Source organism: Triticum dicoccoides, chromosome 6A, assembly GCF_002162155.2.
Source record: "Triticum dicoccoides isolate Atlit2015 ecotype Zavitan chromosome 6A, WEW_v2.0, whole genome shotgun sequence".
Classification (NCBI taxonomy): Eukaryota; Viridiplantae; Streptophyta; class Magnoliopsida; order Poales; family Poaceae; genus Triticum; species Triticum dicoccoides.
The window spans coordinates 412,521,565-412,533,015 of NC_041390.1; the positions used below are offsets into that span (position 1 = coordinate 412,521,565).

General features: G+C 43.6%; 1 non-coding gene across 1 annotated transcript; it reads left to right on the top strand.

The window, feature by feature from the left end:
• The first annotated feature begins 1,307 nt into the window (after positions 1–1,307).
• TRNAS-AGA lies at positions 1,308–1,389 on the top strand. The gene has a single exon. It is a non-coding gene; the product is annotated as a tRNA-Ser (tRNA).
• Positions 1,390–11,451: the final 10,062 nt, after the last annotated feature.

Genomic DNA, 11,451 nt, shown 5'->3' on the forward strand with positions numbered 1-11,451 from the left:
AAAATAAACATAGAGAAATCATTCATCCAGATCAGAAAATCACAGTCTTGGTGAGGCATTAGAATGAACATGATGTGGATGAGCATGTAGCACAAATATGCAATGCCCTTGTTTGAATGTTGCAGCCACCCTACAGTTAGGGTTAATCATTTCCTCGGTAGAAAGAGATCTAATCCGTGAAAATGGTATGCATGTAATAATGTAAAAATGTAACTAATCCTTGATAAACAAGTCAAACCAGGATGCTATAAATGATTTCTTTCTACCACCATGTCATGAAGAACGTGTGTAGCGTCGTCAATGCTACTTTATGACGAATGCTACAAATCCCCCGACGACCCACATAAGCCCATCATAACGTATCCCAATTGCCCATACTCCCACCTCCTCCTCAAAGTACACCACAAAGAACCAAAAAGGGAGGAAATGAAAACCCAAAAAGGGAAACAAGCCGGAAACGACAAATAACCGATTCCAAACAAAGGAAAGCGCCATGAGCTGCGACAACTAGGCTCACCCTAACTTTCACGCGGAACTTCAAAGCCACACTAAATCTCGCACTCAGTTGCTGGTTTTCCGCAGCACCCGCCGCATCTGACCGACAGCCTAGGACAAACGTCTAATATCAAGTGGAGTAACCAACATCCAAGATTCCTGGGAGGAATAGAGTTTGGAGGGATTCATAATTGCAAGTGGCACATAAAATAAACAATGCACATTATGTCACAACGTTGCCGTGATTAGCATTTATTTCCATGAATTACTAGGACTATTTTTCACGGCAATTGACCTTGGATTTACACGCATTTTGAGCATAGTGAACCACATGCAATTTTCTCTCATAACTATACCAATTTCTGAATTAAACCACGGAACATCATATATTACGCCCTAGAAATATCTAATCGACCACAAAATATATTTATTTCTTGCGGAAAACCACAAAATATATTAGAAATAGCAGATTCATCAACATATCTACAAAATAAAAGATTTTTGTTCATGATTGAGGGACAACATCACTGGATTGCGGCAGAATAAGTTGCTCATTACAAACGTAAATATCTTCCCACTGATTTCTTGCAGGAAGAAATACCTAGACCGTTGATTTTTAGTGAGCACTACATTGCCCAAACAATTCTCACCAAAAACTTCACAAAAGGATCGATTGGCTCCATACAAAATGTTGGTTCATAAATGGTATCACTGTAATGCTACGTGCTAAAAAAAGGGTCCAACCCTTAACCCGTGCTTACGTATTCCTTTGAAACAAAGGCATTAAGTACTGCAGTTATTAAACACAAAAAGTGGTTGTGCCGGAGTGGTTATCGGGCATGACTAGAAATCATGTGGGCTTTGCCCGCGCAGGTTCTAATTCTGCCGACCACGTTTTTTCCATTTTTACCAAAACATCCCCTGCATTGACTATTTTTTCCCTGACATTTCCATTTTCCACGGTTGTAACGCTGGTCAGCAGCCCGGCCAAAACTTTACAACCTGTAATCTATCCTTGGTTACTTCCACGATATATCATTTGCATAGAGCAAATTAAAGGAGTACATTAGGTTCGAATTCTGCCGACCACGTTTTTTCCATTTTTACCAAAACATCCCCTGCATTGACTATTTTTTCCCTGGCATTTCCATTTTCCACGGTTGTAACGCTGGTCAGCGGCCCGGCCAAAACTTTACAACCTGTAATCTAAAACGGACGAGGATCATAAATGTACTCCTTTAATTTGCTCTATGCAAATGATATATCGTGGAAGTAACCAAGGATAGATATCGTCCCTGGTCAATTAATGTTGAATAAATCGACCCAATTGAAAAATCACTCGTAACACCACCCCCAAAAGCATTGTATAAAGGGCCCCAAACTGTGCAACGAGTGGCAACATCAGGAGGAGTACTGAAGTGAGAAGCCGAGTTCCATCTGCTTTGATCTTCGTTTACGGGGGTTGAGTACTCCTGAATCCTGATGGCGCAGCAGCGGGGTGGCTCCAGCAGCGGGAAACCAAGCCGTGCATCGTGCGTACATCACTAGCCCTCACACACCAGAGGATCACAGTGTGTTTGTCTCTAATTCTGTTTTCGTTATCCTTTTTGACGAGGAAGGCCGTAAGATCACTGTTTTTTGTGTGAATCTCGTCATCTTTGTCGATCACAGTGTTTTGTCTCTAAATTCTGTTTTCGTTATTCTCTGGAGGAAGGCCGTAAGATCACTGCTCTTTATTTATATTTTGTGCATTTCGTTATCTTTGTGAGAGGAAGGCACGATTCGCAATTCTACTCGTTATAGATGCATATTGCGTGCTCAGATCTGTTTATTCCGGATGGTTTTGATGGTGATCGTGCGCGCGTTTGATGCAGGAACGCGCTCGCGGGGGGCGCTGACAGGACGCGCTCGTGTTACGGGTGGGCGTTCGATTGCCTGCACCTGTGGATGCAGCCCGCCGTGGTGCCGCCGCCGCCGGCTGCGGCGGCCGCGGATGAGAGGCCGCGCTGCTGGTCTTCTCCCAAGGCCGCGGCGTTAGGGTTCGCGAGGATTTTATGCCTCTGCGCCCCGGCGTGCTCCTACGAGGCCGTCCTCCTGGGCGTCCACGTCGACGTTGCGCCGCCCGTGCCGAGGAGGGGGAGGAGGAGGAGGAGGTATGCCGGCGGTATGCCTGCTTCGGCGCCGCCGTCGTACAGAGGGTCGGTGGTGCGGCACGCGCTGGTGCGGCGGCTCATGCTGGAGGAGCTGGCCACGCGCCAGCGCGAGCGGATGGAGGCGGTGCACGTCGGGTTCCTACGCTCCAAAGAGATGTGGCAGGCGCCAGGGTGCAGCCGGCTTCGACGGATGTCACTGCCAACAGATGCCGCTAACTGAAGACGGAGCAGGGGCAAATGGTTTCAAGACGAAGCCGGAGTACTTCGGTACATCAAATTTAGTCTTTCTGTTTCTTGGTCGCGACCAGTAAGTGACCAACTATGCGGTTTTTTTCAAAAAAAACTTTCGATCTATTTATTTTCAATCATAACAGTACAATGAACATCAGAAATAATAAAAATTGTTATGGTTGCGATATCCAGTTCAAGATGAGAAGTTTAGAAACAAAATGTGAGCAACGCCAAACAAAGTGTTATCGACATCCTAGAATATTTGGTTTGCGATGCACTGAACCAGCCGTTACAAGGGTTGAGAGATCTACTTTGATGTTAATTATTGCTGAAGAAATTTTTCAAAAAAGAAATTTGTCTTGTTAGAGGTATAAAATATTATATATAATGTCTGTTATTGCATAACGAAACCGGGAGTAACGGCGGGTACATATTTAAGGGTTGAATCGAGAGCTGGATCGAGATGGAATGGCGGGTGACTCATCATCTTGGGATGTCATATTTAGTTCATGCCAATTAGTGAACTATAAAACATAAATTATACTAACACATTAATTTTTTTGTTGTGCCATCCTTTTATATTTGATAAAAGTGGTGATCATATTGACAAAAACAATAAGTGTGTCCAGTGTGATTTTCGCATTAAGCATCTAGAACAGAACATGTTGGATGGAGGACTGCTTAATTAGTATTGAAATGAACCCACCATGTAGAAGAGGGGATAATGTTGATGGCTTGAATACCATCGTGTAAAAGTTGTAGTAGCTGCTCATCCAATTTTTGGGCAATATCTCCAGTAGCCCCTAGCATTATGTTCACTTGCCTAAGCGTTTTCCTCCTCCATGAGAGACTGCCCAGGCGACTATGATTTCCCTGCCTCCTGCCGGTGCTGCCATTGATTTGCCTAATCTCCTATGGCCTTAGAACCATGGAGGCGCAGTGGACCCGACCCTTACCGGCGGGAGGGCTCCTGCTCCCTTTTGTAGGGAACGCGGTATTTCAAAAATTTCCTACGATCACGCAAGATCTATCTAGGGATGCATAGCAACGAGAGGGGAGAGTGTGTCTACGTACCCTCGTAGACCGAAAGCGAAAGAGTTAAGTAACGCGGTTGATGTAGTCGAACGTCTTCGCGATCCAACTAATCAAGTACCAAACGCACGACACCTCCGCGACCTGCACACGTTCAGCTGGTGGTGTCCCTCGAACTCTAGATCCAGCTGAGGCCGAGGGAGAGTTTTCTCAGCACGACGGCGTGTTAACGGTGATGATGAAGTTACTGATCCAGGGCTTCGCCTAAGCACTACGACAATATGACCGAGGTGGAAATCTGTGGAGGGGGGCACCGCACACGGCTAAAAGATCAACTTGTGTGTCTATGGGGTGCCCCCTCCCCCGTATATAAAGGAGTGGAGGAGGGGAGGGCCGGCCTCCTATGGCGCGCCCCAAGGGGGGGATTCCTACTCCCAGTAGGAGTAGATTTCCCCCCTTCCCTAGTTGGAGTAGGAGAAGAAGGAAGAGGGAGAGGGAGAGAAGGAAAGGGGGGCCGGCCCCCCTCCCAATTCGGATTGGGCTTGGGGGCACGCGCCTCCCACTTGGCCGCCTCCTCCTCTCTCCCACCATGGCCCATTAAAGGCCCATTAACTCCCCGGGGGGTTCCGGTAACCCTCCGGTACTCCGGAAAATGCCCGAACCTATCCGAAACCTTTGCGGTGTCCAAACATAGCCTTCCAATATATCAATCTTTATGTCTCGACCATTTAGAGACTCCTCGTCATGTCCGTGATCACATCCGAGACTCCGAACTATCTTCGATACATCAAATCACATAACCCATAATACATATCATCATCGAACATTAAGCGTGCGGACCCTACGGGTTCGAGAACTATATAGACATGGCCGAGACTCATCTCCGGTCAATAACCAATAGCGGAACCTGGATGCTCATATTGGTTCCTACATATTCTATGAAGATCATTATTGGTCAGACCGGAAAACAACATACGTTTGTTCCCTTTGTCATCAGCATGTTACTTTCCCGAGATTCGATCGTCGTTATCATCATACCTAGTTCAATCTCGTTACCGGCAAGTCTCTTTACTCGTTCTGTAATGCAACATCCCGCAAGTAACTCATTAGTCACATTGCTTGCAAGGCTTATAGTGATGTGCATTACCGAGAGGGCCGAGAGATACCTCTTCGACAATCGGAGTGACAAATCCTAATCTTGATCTATGCCAACTCAACAAACACCATCGGAGACACCTGTAGAACATCTTTATAATCACCCAGTTACGTTGTGATATTTGATAGCACACTAAGTGTTCCTATGATATTCGGGAGTTGCATAATCTCATAGTCATAGGAATATGTATAAGTTATGGAGAAAGCAATAGCAATAAACTAAACAATCATAGTGCTAAGCTAACGGATGGGTCAAGTCAATCACATCATTCTCTAATGATGTGATCCTGTTCATCAAATGACAACTCATGTCTATGGCTAGGAAACTTAACAATCTTTGATTAACGAGTTAGTCAAGTAGAGGCATACTAGTGACACTCTGTTTGTCTATGTATTCACACATGTACTAAGTTTCCGGTTAATACAATTCTAGCATGAATAATAAACATTTATCATGATATAAGGAAATATAAATAACAACTTTATTATTGCCTCTAGGGCATATTTCCTTCAGTCTTACACTTGCACTGGAGTCAATAATCTAGATTACATTGTAACGATTCTAACACCCATGGAGTCTTGGTGCTGATCATGTTTTGCTCGTGAGAGAGGCTTAGTCAACGGGTCTACAACATTCAGATCCGTATGTATTTTGCAAATATCTATGTCTCCCTCCTTGACTTGATTATGGATGGAATTGAAGCGTCTCTTGATGTGCTTGGTTCTCTTGTGAAATCTAGATTCCTTTGCCAAGGCAATTGCACCAGTATTGTCACAAAAGATTTTCATTGGACCCGATGCACTAGGTATGGCATCTAGATCGTGTAAGAACTCCTTCATCCACACTCCTTCATTTGCTGCTTCCGAAGCAACTATGTATTCCGCTTCACACGTAGATCCCGCCATGATGCTTTGCTTAGAACTGCACCAACTGATAGCTCCACCATTCAATAAAAATACGTATCCGGTTTGTGACTTAGAGTCATCCAGATCAGTGTCAAAGCTTGCATTGACGTAACCATTTACAATGAGCTCTTTGTCACCTCCATAAACAAGAAACATATCCTTAGTCCTTTTCAGGTATTTCAGGATATTGTTAACCGTTGTCCAGTGATCCACTCCTGGATTACTTTGGTACCTCCCTGCTAAACTAATAGCAAGGCACACATCAGGTCTGGCACACAAGATTGCATACATGATAGAACCTATGGCTGAAGCATAGGGAATGACTTTCATTTTCTCTCTATCTTCTGCAGTGGTCGGGCATTGAGTCTGACTCAACTTCACACCCTGTAACACAGGCGAGAACCCTTTCTTTGCTTGATCCATTTTGAACTTCTTCAAAATTTTATCAAGGTATGTGCTTTGTGAAGGTCCAATTAAGCGTCTTGATCTATCTCTATAGATCTTGATGCCCAATATATAAGCAGCTTCATCGAGGTCTTTCATTGGAAAATTCTTATTCAAGTATCCTTTTATGCTATTCAGAAATTCAGTATCATTTCCAATCAACAATATGTCATCCACATATAATATTAGAAATGCTATAGAGCTCCCACTCACTTTCTTGTAAATACAGGCTTCTCCAAAAGTCTGTATAAAACCATATGCTTTGATCACACTATCCAAGCGTATATTCCAACTCCGAGATGCTTGCACCAGTCCATAAATGGATCGCTGGAGCTTACACACTTTGTTAGCACCTTTTGGATCGACAAAACCTTCTGGTTGCATCATATACAACTCTTCTTTAAGATATCCATTAAGGAATGTAGTTTTGACATCCATTTGCCAAATTTATAATCAGAAAATGCGGCAATTGCTAACATGATTCGGACGGACTTAAGCATCACTACGGGTGATAAGGTCTCATCGTAATCAACTCCTTGAACTTGTCAAAAACCTTTTGCAACAAGTTGAGCTTTGTAGACAGTAACATTACCATCAGTGTCAGTCTTCTTCTTGAATATCCATTTATTCTCTATGGCTTGCCGATCATTAGGCAAGTCAACCAAAGTCCACACTTTATTCTCATACATGGATCCCATCTCAGATTTCATGGCCTCAAGCCATTTCACGGAATCTGGGCTCATCATCGCTTCCTCATAGTTCGTAGGTTCGTCATGGTCAAGTAACATGACCTCCAGAACAGGATTACTGTACCACTCTGGTGCAAATCTTACTCTGGTTGACCTATGAGGTTTGGTACTAACTTGATCAGAAGTTTCATGATCATCATCATTAGCTTCCTCACTAATTGGTGTAGGAATCACTGGAACTGATTTCTGTGATGAACTACTTTCCAATAAGGGAGCATGTACAGTTACCTCATCAAGTTCTACTTTCCTCCCACTCACTTCTTTCGAGAGAAACTCCTTTTCTAGAAAGGATCCATTCTTAGCAACGAATATCTTGCCTTCGGATATGTGATAGAAGGTGTACCCAACAGTCTCCTTTGGGTATCCTATGAAGACACATTTCTCTGATTTGGGTTTGAGCTTATTAGGTTGAAGCATTTTCACATAAGCATCGCAGCCCCAAACTTTAAGAAACGACAACTTGGGTTTCTTGCCAAACCACAGTTCATATGGTGTCGTCTCAACGGATTTCATTGGTGCCCTATTTAATGTGAATGCGGCAGTCTCTAAAGCATAACCCCAAAATGATAGTGGTAAATCAGTAAGAGACATCATAGATTGCACCATATCTAATAAAGTGCGGTTACGATGTTCAGACACACCATTACGCTGTGGTGTTCCAGGTGGTGTGAGTTGTGAAACTATTCCGCATTGTTTCAAATGAAGACCAAACCCATAACTCAAATATTCACCTCGACGATCAGATCGTAGAAACTTAATTTTCTTGTTACGATGATTTTCAATTTCACTCTGAAATTCTTTGAACTTTTCAAATGTTTCAGACTTATGTTTCATCAAGTAGATATACCCACATCTGTTCAAATGATCTGTGAAGGTCAGAAAATAACGATACCCGCCACGAGCATCAACACTCATCGGACCGCATACATCAGTATGTATTATTTCCAATAAGTCTGTTGCTCGTTCCATTGTTCTGGAGAACGGAGTTTTAGTCATCTTGCCCATGAGGCATGGTTCGCAAGCATCAAGTTATTCATAATCAAGTGATTCCAAAAGCCCATCAGCATGGAGTTTCTTCATGCGCTTTACACCAATATGACCTAAACAGCAATGCCACAAATAAGTTGCACTATCATTTTTAAACTTATATCTTTTGCCTTCAATACTATGAATATGTGTATCACTACTATCAAGATTTAGTAAAAATAGACCACTCATCAAGGGTGCATGGCCATAAAAGATATTACTCATATAAATAGAACAACCATTATTCTCCGATTTAAATGAATAACCGTCTCGCATCAAACAAGATCCAGATATAATGTTCATGCTTAACAATGGCACCAAATTACAATTATTCAGGTCTAAAACTAATCCCGAAGGTAGATGTAGAGGTAGCGTGCCAACGACGATCACATCGACTTTGGAACCATTTCCCATGCGCATCGTCACCTTGTCCTTAGCCAATCTTCGCTTAATCCGTAGCCCCTGTTTCGAGTTGCAAATTTTAGCAACAGAACCAGTATCAAATACCTAGGCTCTACTGCGAGCATTAGTAAGGTACACATCAATAACATGTATATCAAATATACCTTTCACTTTGCCATCCTTCTTATCCGTCAAATACTTGGGGCAGTTCCGCTTCCAGTGACCAGTTCCTTTGAAGTAGAAGCACTCAGTCTCAGGCTTAGGTCCAGGCTTGGTCTTCTTCACTTGAGCAGAAACTTGCTTGCCGTTCTTCTTGAAATTCCCCTTCTTCCCCTTTGCCCTTCTTCCTGAAACTGGTGGTCTTGTTGGCCATCAACACTTGATGCTCCTTCTTGATTTCTACCTCCGCAGCCTTTAGCATCGCGAAGAGCTCGGGAATTGCCTTATCTATCCCTTGCATATTATAGTTCATCACGAAGCTTTTGTAGCTTGGTGGCAGTGATTGAAGAAATCTGTCAATGACACTATCAACCGGAAGATTAACTCCCAGCTGAGTCAGGTGATTGTGGTACCCAGACATTCTGAGTATGTGTTCACTGACAGAACTATTCTCCTCCATTTTGCAGCTGTAGAACTTATTGGAGACTTCATATCTCTCAATCCGGGCATTTTCTTGAAATATTAACTTCAACTCCTGGAACATCTCATATGCTCCATGACGTTCAAAACATCATTGAAGTCCCGGTTCTAAGCCGTAAAGCATGGCACACTGAACTATCGAGTAGTCGTCGACTTTGCTCTGTCAGGTGTTCATAACATCTGGAGTTGCTCCTGCAGAGGGTTTGGCACCTTGCGGCACTTCCAGGACGTAATTCTTCTATGCAGCAATGAGAATAATCCTCAAGTTACGGACCCAGTCTGTGTTGTTGCTACCATCATCTTTCAACTTAGCTTTCTCTATGAACTCATTAAAATTCAATGGAACAACAACACGAGCCATTTATCTACAACAACATAGACATGCAATAATACTATCAGGTACTAAGCTCATGATAAATTAAAGTTCAATTAATCATATTACTTAAGAACTCCCACTTAGATAGACATCCCTCTAATCTTCTAAGTGATCACGTGATCCAAATCAACTAAACCATGTCCGATCATCACGTGAGATGGAGTAGTTTCAATGGTGAACATCACTATGTTGATCATATCTACTATATGATTCACGCTCGACCTTTCGGTCTCAGTGTTCCGAGGCCATATCTGCATATGCTAGGCTTGTCAAGTTTAACCCGAGTATTCTGTTTGTGCAAAACTGGCTTGCACCTGTTGTATGTGAACATAGAGCTTATCACACCCAATCATCACATGGTGTCTCGGCACGACGAACTGTAGCAACGGTGCATACTCAGAGAGAACACTTATACCTTGATATTTAGTGAGAGATCATCTTATAATGCTACCGCTGTACTAAGCAAAATAAGATGCATAAAGGATAAACATCACATGCAATCAATATAAGTGATATGAAATGGCCATCATCATCTTGTGCCTTTGATCTCCATCTCCAAAGCACCGTCATGATCACCATCGTCACCGGCTTGACACCTTGATCTCCATCATAGCATCGTTCTTGTCTCGCCAACTATTGCTTCTACGACTATCGCTACTACTTAGTGATAAAGTAAAGCAATTACATGGCGATTGCATTTCATACAATAAAGCGACAACCATATGGTTCCTGCCAGTTGCCGATAACTGTGTTACAAAACATGATCATCTCATAAAACAATTTATATAATCATGTCTTGACCATATCACATCACAACATGCCCTGCAAAAACAAGTTAGATGTCCTCTACTTTGTTCTTGTTGCAAGTTTTACGTGGCTGCTACGAGCTTAGAAAGAACCGTTCTTACCTATGCATCAAAAAACACAACGTGGTATAGTGATTTCTTTTTGATCTTCAGAAAGAACCCTGTTCATTGAATCCAATTCAACTAAAGTTGGAGAAACTGACACCCGCCAGCCACCTGTGTGCAAAGCATGTTGGTAGAACCAGTCTCATGAACGCGGTCATGTAATGTCGGTCCGGGCCGCTTCATTCAACAATACCGCCGAATCAATAAACAACTAGTGACGGCAAGCAATATGTATATACCCACGCCCACAACTCCTTTGTGTTCTACTTAGGCATATAACATCTACGCATAGACCTGGCTCAGATGCCACTGTAGGGAACGCAATATTTCAAAAAAAATTCCTATGATCATGCAAGATCTATCTAGGGATGCATAGCAATGAGAGGGGATAGTGTGTTAACGTACTCTCATAGACCGAAAGCGGAAGCGTTAAGTAACGCGGTTGATGTAGTCGAACGTCTTCGCTATCCAACCGATCAAGTACTGAGCGCACGGCACCTCCGTGATCTGCACACGTTCAGCTTGGTGATGTCCCTCGAACTCTAGATCCAGCTGAGGCAGAGGGAGAGTTTCGTCAGCACGGCGACGTGTTGATGGTGATGATGAAGTTACCGACACAGGGCTTCACCTAAGCACTACGACAATATGACTGAGGTGGAAATCTGTAGAGGGGGGCACCACACACGGCTAAGAGATCAACTTGTGTGCCTATGGGGTGCCCCCTCCCCCGTATATAAAGGAGTGGAGGAGGGTAGGGCCGGCCTCCTATGGCACGCCCCAAGGGGGGTATTCCTACTCCTAGTAGGACTAGGTTTCCCCCTTCCCTAGTTGGAGTAGGAGAAGAAAGAAGAGGGAGAGGGAGAGAAGGAAAGGGGGGCAGGCCCCCCTCCCAATTCGGATTGGGCTTGGGGGGGGGGGGTCCCACTTGGCCG